This window comes from Rhipicephalus sanguineus, chromosome 7 (genome assembly GCF_013339695.2).
Source record: "Rhipicephalus sanguineus isolate Rsan-2018 chromosome 7, BIME_Rsan_1.4, whole genome shotgun sequence".
Classification (NCBI taxonomy): Eukaryota; Metazoa; Arthropoda; class Arachnida; order Ixodida; family Ixodidae; genus Rhipicephalus; species Rhipicephalus sanguineus.
The window spans coordinates 156,631,902-156,645,077 of NC_051182.1; the positions used below are offsets into that span (position 1 = coordinate 156,631,902).

Here is a 13,176-nt window from a genome sequence, read left to right on the forward strand (position 1 = left end):
GTTGTCTGTCGATAGAGCCGGCGACATGTCGGAACCTGAAGCCACCCTTCGCGTTGGTGAGGTATAGGCCGTCGAGGCTGGTAGGCCTGGATAGTGCTGCGTAGACCAACATCAGTGGATGGCGCTTGTCGTATTCGTAGACTACCTGGGCGTATGTGGCCTACGTTGCCTAGTCTACAAAGCGGCTGTCAATCAATCTGGCATCATCCTCGGCCAGCATGAGGCCATCGCCCAGCCTCGTGGGAAATCAAAAGGATACTGCGTCATTCTGGCGGACAAAGTGCATTTTACGGTGCGGAGATGTGGATATCACATGTAACTTTCTGTAATGTATTCCTCCGGGGTCGAGCAATGCTTCAATATAGCTTGCTGAATCATAGGAATACAAATGTGATGTTTATTAGACTGCTATAAAAGCGGAGACAACACTGGAACCACATACGTTAATCTGATATGACGCCTGTATCGTAGGAGTACACATCGTATGAGCATCATGTAGTGTTTATTGCTTTCTTGTAAAATTAGATAGGCAGCACCACAACCACAATTGACGTTGCACGAGATTACGCCTGCGTAGGCTGTTTTTACAAACCAGTAAATTTATAGAGCTGCCGTGGCTCAGTGGTAGAATACCTGATTGCCACGCAGAGTGCTTGGGTTCGATTCTTGCTGGGATCCTAATTTTCATTCTTTCCATTCTTTGAGTCAATGCTGCCGATGTTGGTTTTCCTTAACGCTCTAGCATTTAAGTAGCTACCAATGTCTGTTCTCGCCGTTCCTGGGTAGACATAAACTGTCAATCACCTGTGGCGCATACCCGTACACCACGGCCCGTGGTAAACGGGTGCGTGCCACACGTGTCTAGTGGAAAGGGTTTGACGAGGTAGGCGACAGGATTTTAAAGTTATTCATGTCATGACCCACAATCATATTCATCAAATTCTCTTACCCTCCTATGCAAATTTTTGTCTACACCAAGTTAAGGAGGCGATCATGAGAGCACCCAGACGTAGGCGGCTAGATAGATAGATAGATAGATATGTAGATAGAAACGCTCAAAGTGCCAGAGGTTCACTAAGAAATGCTTCGCATTTAATATTCCAATCGCTTCTCCGTGACCTACCGCAAATTAGATTGCTGGGGTCCTGAGCGTTCCAAGAAACAGTATTCATTTTTATGCACGGCAATGGAGGGAGAGCTAATGCGCTGCTCACCCATCTGTCTAATGTGAAATGCTTGGATGATTTCTCTAGTGAACCTGATTATGGTTTCATAAAATACAGGCACGCAGCCGCACTGCAAAATATGTTGTGCATAATGCGAGTAAGAATTTCCCTGCAAAGAACGCTTCTGCTCTAGCAATCTAATATTAGCACCGACCCGTCTTACCTACGTGCATACGGCCACATGAAAAGATAGACAACGCTCGTTAAGGTAGACAACGATCTTGCCGCCCCTTACTGGAGGACGCTGCGCACGCTCATGCTTCAGCGCAATGCTACTAAGAGTAAAACTGTCTTCTGGAAAGAACGCTTTTGTATTCTAGAATATTATGACCCCGCAAACGAACTTTTGCAGTACATGGACTCATTGAATGTCTTGAGAAATTGGCTTACAGCGCCGGCACCCATTCACTACTAGATGCTCCCTTAATATGAAATATGGTTATTTACGACACTTTGAGTAGGCTTTTCGAAGGAACCTAAGTGTCTTTTCGGGTAACTGGATTATTTAACGCTTTAGATGTCGTGCCGTCGCAAATAAGAATTACATATTACAGGCTGTGGTATTATATTAAGACAATAAGTGTTACAGTATTACACACACAGCGCCTTTTGCGGGTTTCCCTGACACCAATGAAGACTAATTCATAGTTTCGTCATGGTGTCACCTAAAGAAACAGTGTATGTGCAATCCTAGCATATGATGAATTTAAGACCCTTTCCTTGAAATCACGTGTGCATTACTAGCTGTGTTAGTGAATGCGCACTGCGCAACGCTTTACTCGTTTTATTTAAATGTCCTTCGCGAAACTTTTACTTTATTTCTTCATATATTTGGGGTTATCGGAACAAATATTAGCCGTAGGTGCGCTAACGCTCTGTAAACAGCTAGTATTTCACAAATATCGAAAATGTTTCATCGTTGATGTTTTAAGTATGAACTCTTCGCATCCGTTGGCTTCAGGCTTCTTTCGAAGCAATATCGTTGTATTGTATTGTTGCTGTGGCCACGACATGAAACTGCTCCTTGTTATGTCTCACGTGTTTGTCCTGCGGTGAAAACACAATTATTAGCAAAACTTCACTTGGATTCGATAAAAGCCATGAGTATATCACGCATACAATTTGCTCTAGAATACATGCTTGCTGGCTTTTGCTGAATGCGAATCGGTTAGATTTAAATACATAAAATTGAAAAGAATGAATAGCCTAGCTTTCTACAAAATTTAACGTGCATTCTGAAACTGCAAGTCAATTGCAGTTATGTTATCCTCCTAAGTTATTCTGTAAGGAAGAAACAATGAGAAGTTAGACAATAGTCTGATGCTTGTCCTACACAGTTTGCTTAGAGAATGTGACTGCTAAAGGTGACCAGGTACTTTATAGTTTTCAGGCATGTGTGCCTAGCTTACTTGCCCATGAAAGAGAGAATCAATATCGACCCTTTTTTTTAGCCTCAAGACACAAAGCTAGTCATCTGATGACCAATGTTTTCTCACAGCAATGACCCCAATTGCAGTCTTTTCTCATCAGAATGGCTGGGACGATGAAGTGATATCGTGTAGCCAAAAGAACCTTTCCTGTGTGTCCCTGTGATTCTTTCTGGCAATGACAAGTTACTTTACTCTTTTGTGTATAATATTGCTACGAGTCAGGAGGCGTTTATTGAGAACACCCAGCGGCGGAGCACTGGTTGGGGTGAGGCTACGGAAGCAACAACAAAGTCCTCATCGTTGCCTTCTCCCACAGCTCCTCTTTCTCGCTCCAGAGGCGCCGTCACACTTCTCTTCGCGCAGATGAAGCCCGCCGGACGAGACAGGTGTCCTCTCGTTGTGTACATGGCTTTAGCCGGGCGACGCGCGTAACTGCAGTTCTTGGAGAACGTCGACCGCTGGGTGTTAGGCGCGCTACCGTATAGTTTACCTCACTCAAGCGGTTGATGATGGCAAACGGGCCAGCATAGTGTTCCAAGAACTTGGTGCATAGACTGCGCTTCCGTACTGAGGTCCACAACCACACAATGTCACCAGGGACATAGCTCACAGGGCGGGGCTTACTGTCGTATCTGCCCTTTGATGTGGTCTGGGAAGCTAGCGTGCGGAGTCGCACTAGTCGACGAGCTTCCTCAGCACGAAAGAGAGTCTCAGCTACTGATAGATGAGCAGCGGTGGTCAAAGGGAGGATAGTGTCCAAAGTATAACGAGGTGGGTGCTTGTAGAGAAGGAATAATGGGCTATAGCATGACATTTCGTGTCTTGCTGTGTTGAACGTGTAAGTTATAAACGGCAAAATCTCGTCCTATTTCTTATGATTGGACGCCACGTACATTGAAATCATGTTGGTAAGCGCCCGGTTCGCACGCTCGGTAAGTCCGTTTGTTTGAGGATGGTAGGGTGTTGAATGTCGAAAACTGGAAGCACACAAGCCTAGCAATTCCTTTACAACATCTGCAGTGAACTGGCGTCCACGGTCGCTGATTATCACTCGGGGCGGCCCGTGCCGGAGAATGACGGAATGTAACAAGAATAAAGAGACGGCAGCAGCAGTCGCAGAGGGGATGGCGGCCGTCTCGCAGTACCGAGTGACGTAATCGATGCAAACGACTATCCAGCGGTTACCGGTGGAGAATCGTGGGAAAGGACCTAGAAGATCAATTCGCACTTTCCCAAAAGGCGAGCACGCCGGCGGCACAGGCTGGAGTTGACTGGCGGGAACTTTCGTGCGACGCTTGTGGCCCTGACACCTCGTGCAGCTGGCGACATACTGCTCGGTAGTCTGACGCATTCGCGGCCAATAAACACGCTTTTTAGCTCTATACAGAGTCCGTGCTGATCCCAAGTAGCCGGAAGTGCGGTCATCATGCATGGTAGGTATATCGAAGAACGGAGGCTTTCCGGCACCGCTAACAGCAGTAAAGGCTCAGTTGCAGTGTAATTCTTCTTATACAGCATTCCATTGCGAACAGAGAACCGACGCACTACCTGAGAGTCTTGAGCGACAGAAAAGCATGGCTGCAACTTTGGATCCTTCAGCTGTTCAGCCTTGAATACGTCCACGTCGGGAAAAGCAGGATCAAGGGAAGAGAGGTGACGATTGAAGTTTTCTGCCTCGCAGTCGTGGACTTTAGAGGTAGTCTTGGAAGGCAGTCAGAATCGGCATGCGCCGGCCGGTTTTTTAAGATACAGTGAAGTCGTACTGAGATAACTGATATTTATTCTCCAACCAAAGTTACGAAGACACGTAAAAACCCGACGTTTCGGAACCAGCTCGGTTCCTTCCTCAGGGGGGACTGCGGCGGCTTGGCAGCGGCCTCTTTAAGGCACTCTCGCGGCGGTTAACGACCCCACGCATTATCGAGGAGCGTAGCCCATGCGCATACACCGGGGGGAGAGTTCCGAGTGAACGGTTGATATTTTGAGTGGTCCTCTGTATATGCCACGACTCCAGTAGTAACCTCCTCCTCCACTTGGTTTCACTTTCGAGGATGGCGGTTCCGTTGAAGTCTATTCTGTGGTCAAACGTCTCTGCGTGCTCGGCGACGGCGCTGCGTTCTTTGTTGAGTTTACGGACGTCGTTGACGTGTTGCCTAATCCGTTCGGGGAAGTTTTTGGTCTCGCCGATGTATGACGAGGGGCAGTCGGCACACGGTATTTTGTAAACGACGCCGGGCGCCCTGTCTTTTGTTGGTCGGTCTTTCGGGCGGGGAAGGAAGCGGCCCAGCGTGCATGAAGGCACGTGCGCGATGTGCACGCCTTCTTTCCTAAAAATCCGAGCCAACGCCTCGCTGGCTCCCTGGACGTATGGGACCGACACGCGTTTTGGAGAGCTGTTCGTCAATGCTGGCTGGGAGTCGCGTAACCTCTTTTTCTCTGCGCGACGGATCGAATGAAATTTCTGGGATAACCGTTTTTTCTGAGGTCCGCAATTACGCGGGCCTCTTCTTTCCGGCGTTCCGTGTCAGTGGAACATATCTTTTTGGCTCTCTGAAGTAATGTGGACACAACGGAGGCCTTGTGGGTGGAGGGATGGGACGAATCGTATTGAAGGTACCGGCCGGTGTGCGTCGGCTTCCTGTAAACGGAGAACTCCAAGTCACTGCCCCTTCTTGCCACCTGGACGTCGAGAAAGGGGAGGGTGCGGTCGCGTTCACACTCGACCGTGAACTGTATGGCTGGGTGAACGGAATTTAGGTGCAGTCTGAAGTTTTCAATTTCAGATGTCTTCATGACACAAAAGCAATCGTCCACGTAGCGAAGAAAGAGCTTGGGTCGCGGCGAGAAGGAGCCAAGTGCTTCCCTTTCTATATGTTCCATGGTCAGGTTTGCCATTGTGACGGAGATGGAGGCTCCCATTGCGGTTCCACTGTTTTGCCTGAAGATTGTTCCTTTGTAGGAAAAATACGTGCTGGACAGGCAGAATTCCAGTAGGCGGCAGAGTTCGTCAACAGTGAGTGGGGTCCTTTGACTCAAGCCATCGTCACCCTCAAGAGCAGCACGGGCACAGGATACAGATAAGGGTACCGGCACATTGGTGAACAAAGATACGACGTCGAACGAGACCAGGCTCTCGTCTTCGTCGATGCTCACCTCTGATGCTAGCTGCACGAAATGGCTGGAGTCGCGGACATGAGTTGGGGTATTCCGGGTGAGAGGGGCGATGATTCGGTGCAGGAAGCTTGAAAGGGCTCGGCATGGAGAGGAAGTGAAGTCGACGATCGGTCGGAGGGGGGCGCCAGGCTTGTGAATTTTGGGTAGTCCGTAGAAACCCGGTGCGGAGCCGTTGCGGCAGATTAGACTTAGGTAGAGTGCTTTTAATTGTGGGTGGTGCTTGAAAATTTCGGAGAGTAGCTTGTTTAGCTGAGTCTGAGTTTGCTTCGTCGGATCCTTTTTTAGCTGCGTATATGCGTCACCCTCTAAAAGGGCCGAAATCTTCCGGTCATAGTCCCGGCTGTCCAGCACCACCGTTGAGTTGCCCTTGTCAGCGGGGAGGATGACAATGCTCTGATCTTGTCGGAGTTCCCGAAGGGCTTTGCTCTCTTCTGCGGTCAAGTTCTTTTTCCCTTGTGACGGCAATTTCGAAAGGATTCCAATTGATTTTAGTCTAATTTCTTCTCTGGCGCTTGGCCTCACACTCTGGACGGCTTCCTCTACAGCCGCGACGACTTTCGATAAACGGGGCGTCGTTGACACGTTATACCCGTGTCCCTTTGCCAGAACAGAAGTTTCCCGATTAGTGAGTGGGCGGGATGACAAATTGGTCACAAACCTGGGATTTGGGTTGCCTTGGGGCGAACCCCGGTCCAACAGGTGAGAAAGTTTCCTATCCTGCGCGGTCCGATGCCTGTCTGCAGACGACGCCGCCACGGAGTCCGCGAATGCGTCGATCGGAGGCATCAATCCAGGAATGCGGTGCTGAAGTTTACGCTTGGCGAAGAACAGGTCTAATTCCTTTTTCCGTAGAGAGGCGTTGATTTCGTGCAGGCGGGCGTTGACCAGCCGTTGTTCTGCTCTCATGACGATTTCCATACCTTCGGGGGTCGAGACAGGGCGTTTCAGGCGTAGGCTTTGAGGGACGACTTTCCTATCTTTGCAGGTGCGATTGAAGTCCAGATGAGTTTTGAAGACTGATATTCCCTCCTTGATGCGTATGTAGCGCTTGACTAGCTGCATGGTATCGCGGCCGAAGTCCTGGCTGATTGAATTGAAGGTAAACATTAGACAGAAGTCTGTCTGGTTGGGTAAGTAAACTGAGATAACTGATATTTATTCTCCAACCAAAGTTACGAAGACACGTAAAAACCCGACGTTTCGGAACCAGCTCGGTTCCTTCCTCAGGGGGGACTGCGGCGGCTTGGCAGCGGCCTCTTTAAGGCACTCTCGCGGCGGTTAACGACCCCACGCATTATCGAGGAGCGTAGCCCATGCGCATACACCGGGGGGAGAGTTCCGAGTGAACGGTTGATATTTTGAGTGGTCCTCTGTATATGCCACGACTCCAGTAGTAACCTCCTCCTCCACTTGGTTTCACTTTCGAGGATGGCGGTTCCGTTGAAGTCTATTCTGTGGTCAAACGTCTCTGCGTGCTCGGCGACGGCGCTGCGTTCTTTGTTGAGTTTACGGACGTCGTTGACGTGTTGCCTAATCCGTTCGGGGAAGTTTTTGGTCTCGCCGATGTATGACGAGGGGCAGTCGGCACACGGTATTTTGTAAACGACGCCGGGCGCCCTGTCTTTTGTTGGTCGGTCTTTCGGGCGGGGAAGGAAGCGGCCCAGCGTGCATGAAGGCACGTGCGCGATGTGCACGCCTTCTTTCCTAAAAATCCGAGCCAACGCCTCGCTGGCTCCCTGGACGTATGGGACCGACACGCGTTTTGGAGAGCTGTTCGTCAATGCTGGCTGGGAGTCGCGTAACCTCTTTTTCTCCTTCTCGCCGCGACCCAAGCTCTTTCTTCGCTACGTGGACGATTGCTTTTGTGTCATGAAGACATCTGAAATTGAAAACTTCAGACTGCACCTAAATTCCGTTCACCCAGCCATACAGTTCACGGTCGAGTGTGAACGCGACCGCACCCTCCCCTTTCTCGACGTCCAGGTGGCAAGAAGGGGCAGTGACTTGGAGTTCTCCGTTTACAGGAAGCCGACGCACACCGGCCGGTACCTTCAATACGATTCGTCCCATCCCTCCACCCACAAGGCCTCCGTTGTGTCCACATTACTTCAGAGAGCCAAAAAGATATGTTCCACTGACACGGAACGCCGGAAAGAAGAGGCCCGCGTAATTGCGGACCTCAGAAAAAACGGTTATCCCAGAAATTTCATTCGATCCGTCGCCCGCCGCGCAGAGAAAAAGAGGTTACGCGACTCCCAGCCAGCATTGACGAACAGCTCTCCAAAACGCGTGTCGGTCCCATACGTCCAGGGAGCCAGCGAGGCGTTGGCTCGGATTTTTAGGAAAGAAGGCGTGCACATCGCGCACGTGCCTTCATGCACGCTGGGCCGCTTCCTTCCCCGCCCGAAAGACCGACCAACAAAAGACAGGGCGCCCGGCGTCGTTTACAAAATACCGTGTGCCGACTGCCCCTCGTCATACATCGGCGAGACCAAAAACTTCCCCGAACGGATTAGGCAACACGTCAACGACGTCCGTAAACTCAACAAAGAACGCAGCGCCGTCGCCGAGCACGCAGAGACGTTTGACCACAGAATAGACTTCAACGGAACCGCCATCCTCGAAAGTGAAACCAAGTGGAGGAGGAGGTTACTACTGGAGTCGTGGCATATACAGAGGACCACTCAAAATATCAACCGTTCACTCGGAACTCTCCCCCCGGTGTATGCGCATGGGCTACGCTCCTCGATAATGCGTGGGGTCGTTAACCGCCGCGAGAGTGCCTTAAAGAGGCCGCTGCCAAGCCGCCGCAGTCCCCCCTGAGGAAGGAACCGAGCTGGTTCCGAAACGTCGGGTTTTTACGTGTCTTCGTAACTTTGGTTGGAGAATAAATATCAGTTATCTCAGTTTACTTACCCAACCAGACAGACTTCTGTCTAATGTTTACCTTCAAGTGAAGTCGTACTCTTGCAATCTGAGGGCCCAGCGCGCAAGTCGACCAGATCGATCACGCAGACTCACAATAGGTTTCTTAATTAAGCCCAATGAAGCAACTAGAACTGTATTCTTCAGTAAATTAAAAAAGCAGAAGCTTGGAATTTTTGAAGCATTTGTTCTTAGAAGATGCATTTACGCATGAATTTCGAAAGTTACTCCGATAGATCTGTCGCATGATTACAAAGAACGAGTGTGTCGCTTAATTATGTTAGGTAAACAAAAAGATCGGGATGTATGGGTCGTTTTTCATGGGAACCTTGAATCTTCTGCACAAGACGTTTTCTAGTTCGTTCGCGCATAATATGGCATAACAGCAAGAACGGCTCTGATGCATGCCAAGATACAGAAAGGACTATGACAAAAAGCTCTTTTTAAGCAGTTTGATATGTGCAGGAGATCTGTGGGCGCATAAATTTTGTTTATGGTAACAAGAAACTTGAACGTATTTTTCTGCGTAATTCTATTATGTACCCAAAACCAGTCAATGAAGATAAAGAAAAAAAAAAGCTTACATATTCGTCGCAGCCTTGACAGTCCTGTTCGGTCCACGTAGAAAAATTGCGGATAAGAAAAGAATTAAATGAATAATTCACAATGGTTCGATTAAGTCAGACAAGATACTATAAGTCTAGGGCAGACATTTGAAATTAAGCTTGATTAGAACCGGGCTAACGTGCAGTTTTTCAACATTACCGTGAAAAGCCGATATGGGGCAACGTTCAGCATTTCAAGAAACATTCAAATGTTGGAAGGGAGGACATGATTACTCGCTTGTAAACTGTGGCAAATCATCAGCAAAGGAATGTTTCTAAGAGGACTTGCTGCTGAGCTAACAATTCAGTAGTTAATCAGCTTTGCAGCGATTGTGTTAGTAGTGATTACTGATGCAGTAGATGGTGTTGTCGGATGTCTTTACTATGCTTTGACAAAAAAAACACCTTATTGCACAGTGTGAACTTATCTGTGCTCTATGTCGCTTCAAAAGCAAATTACAACGCGAGGGAAATAGACCAGTAAATGAAACAAACAGCGCTTCATGTGTTCGCTTCCTTTGTCTTGTATCTTGCGCTGTTACAATTTTTTAAATGTTACATCCTAGCATGCAATGGGTGATACGCAGGCAAGTGAGAAAGCGTCTGCACTTGCTCAGTGCTTTCTAAGATTTGGTAAACCATCGTTCCCTGCATCTTTAGCATAGAAAAACAAAAAAAATTGAAAACTTGGCTGCAGCTCCAGCATAGCCATACCTGGCAGCAAATATATAAAAGATAACAATTCTGGCAGATCCCAAGCATTGTGGGAATCGATTTCATGGGAAGCCATCGAGAATTACCTGCCTATGCAGGATATTTTTGTGCTTTGTGTGAAGCGTTATGAGGTGAATGGACGTCGTTGTGTAAATTTCTGCTCTGTGCATATCATGGGCTTGTCCGGCATGTAGACTGCACTGACGTGTAAAAGGCAGACCATTGTCCGACGTAACGTCTGTACTGAGGTTACAGAAGAGGTGTCAGTTCTATCGCAACGGAGGGCATGCTAAGGTGATATCATGCGCATATCATAAGTAGTGGTCGTAGGGAGGTTGGAGCAACGCTTGACTATAGCTTGCGGAGTCAATCTTTACTACATTGTTAAAAAAGCGGACAACCAACACTGCAACCGCAATGGTCGTTGCCATCACATGACCCTTGTGTAGAATCTTTTTCCTAAGCAGTTTGATGCGCTGGCGTGGCTCAGTGGCAGAATACTTGAATGCCAATTCCGGCTCGAGTCGGGATTATTATTCTGTGCTTCCATCGAGATTTCTTGTTCATCGACAACGCCGTCGATGCCGGCGCCGGATTTTCTGCAATACGGGCTCCTTAAAGCCTTCGCGTTAGGCATTCGAATGCCTGTTCTCGCTGCCGCGAATTTTATAAAGACTGGGAATCACCTGTGACGCATACCTGTATGCCATGGGTCATGTTTTGCAGGTATACGCCACACGTGACTGGCTAAAACGGCTTTATGACGTACTCGACACGCAAGTCGAGTTATTGAAGTCAGGACCTGTGAATTGTGTTCGTTATACATTCATCCCCTCCTCTGCAAATTTCGGTAGCTACCAAATAAAGAAACCACTAGAACACCAATACGTAGGCGGCTAGATTGATAGATCGATAGAAACGGCCAAAGTGTCTTTAGTTAGCTAAGAAATACTTCCCATTTAATACGGAACACGAAACACTAGTGCATATTGTGCGGTTCAACGTTGCGTACAGTAACTGATGCCTTCACAAAATCGGACGCGACTAAACATTGATTGTAGCACGTGTCCCACTGCAGAGACGGCAGAGGCTATAAATGGGTATGTACGGGCGTACGAAGGACTATTAATTATTAGGAAAAGGAACCACTAAGACACACGCGGCACAGAATGAGATAACTCATAGCGCGCTGTCTCTTCCTGTGTCCTATGTTGTTTTGTGGTTACTCTTCCTAATCATGAATCACCAGCTGGCGTACACCCACGCTCTTCTAATACTCTTAAGTGCTTGGCGAATAGTCTAGACTCCAGGAACTTTTTGGAGAAGCCACATTCGGGCGCATGGGAACATGTTAAGTCCAGCACGCATTAAAATTCGTGTTGGACATTTTAAACCAGGCATGTTTAGATGCCCTTCTCTTAAGCACTGACATGAGCGTTTTGTGTATGCCTGAAAAACACGCATGCATGCATTGATAAAAAAATGGCTTGTCTGGTCGGGCCTTCTGAAATTGTTGTTCTTCGTATTTTCGTCTATTATCTGGTTCGTGGTTTCTGCTTATAAAAAGGATTCTAAGGTTGTAATAAATTGCTACAAAGTACGCACATCATGCTGGTATCAGGATTCAGTGGCATATATTTGCACGTTGATAGATTGAATATCTGAGGAATGAACTCAATAGATTTCACGCTGCTCTTTCGTGAGGTTATCCGCTCTGAAGAATGTACAATGGGTATTCAAAGGAAAAGGTACGAGACGCCGTAACAACATGACCGTTCGCATAGATGCCTATGCCGCTATGGAAAAATGTAGCGAGACACCTAGGGGATGCGATTGGAGTTCCTGCCGCGGATCGGAGCATGCGGAGGCGCGCGCATGCGCAGTTGAGAGCAGAGCCTCTTATAAAAAGCGCCGTTCAACTGACGCGACAATGCGTTTGAGGACACGATGGTGTTAACATTGCAAATTTAGGCAATTGAGTAGTGGGGAGTTAACTGATTTCTGATAGCGGAAGGTGTTAAACCGGCCACTGTTCATCACCTGGGGTTTCCGCGTGTTTGGTACCATGAAAAAACCCCTGAACAGGAAGCGCTTCAAATACAACAACAAACTCAAGGACGCTGTGAAGGACTGGATCTCGTCACGGCCACAAGAATTCTGGGAACAAGGAATCATTCGGCTCGTTCACCAATCTGACCGTTGTGATCAGGCGCGTAGTGCATACTCTGAATAAATCCTTCATTTACACCCACGGTGCTGATAGTACCTTATCATTTGAACACCTGTTGTATATAGAGTAACTATATTATCAAAAACAAGACGACGTACTCGGACGCTTTGGAGGACGTCCAACTGGTAGAGGGCGTGGAGGGGGATGCCCTGTGAATGGCGGTCCTCTGATTGGAGGATATTTGGGACCATTTTGGGGACCTCCTGCAAAAACGCACCCATGTCTTTTATGTAGCCGCGTTGCCAAAAGGGAAAGTATCCACAGAAGTACTATAATGCTCCTGCACAAAGTGTTTCTCATAGTTTTCTGCCACGAAGTTCTACTGTACCTACGTGTGCCTTTATACACCTGTTTTTTATCTTGCGAGAAACAATAAACTATTGGTCATTTTTAGCATGAAGAACGTCCTTGTTACCCATATAGTATAACCCGGGTGTGCTGTATGCGTTTCTCACGTATATGGAAAGCATTGTATTTCGCTTATAGCATCAGAGTTAAGCTTGTATTATGTAAGATTTAACAATACTTGCGAGACGCCGTACTGGCGATTAAGCAGGACTGGTTCAGAAAAAAAAAACTGGGAACGCCGCGTGAGACTATATTCGCTCACTAACTAAATATCGAAACAAAGTCCCAACTACAATGCAGCACAGCATTTTTTAAAATTCTAGTCGCCTCCATTGTAAAAACGAAATGCTCCCGAAGGCGCCAATATTTTTAAAGCACAACAAATCCAATTCAGTTCAATTTGACCAGCCAAATAGGTTATGCAAGGCATTTATAAATTAGCTGTACTTACGCGCATAAAAGCTTTATGTATATCGTCTGCGTCCCATCTCTCAAAAGTGTGGCACCCGTCGTAGTGGTCTAGT

General features: G+C 47.8%; 1 long non-coding RNA gene across 1 annotated transcript; it reads right to left on the reverse strand.

Moving 5' to 3' along the window:
* Positions 1 to 1,094: 1,094 nt before the first annotated feature.
* On the reverse strand, positions 1,095 to 12,614 carry LOC119400983 (uncharacterized). Its single transcript, XR_005185339.2, has 3 exons — positions 12,403 to 12,614; positions 9,340 to 9,363; positions 1,095 to 2,273 (listed from the first exon to the last, which is right to left on the reverse strand). It is a non-coding gene; the product is annotated as an uncharacterized LOC119400983 (long non-coding RNA).
* Between the last annotated feature and the right edge of the window lie 562 nt (positions 12,615 to 13,176).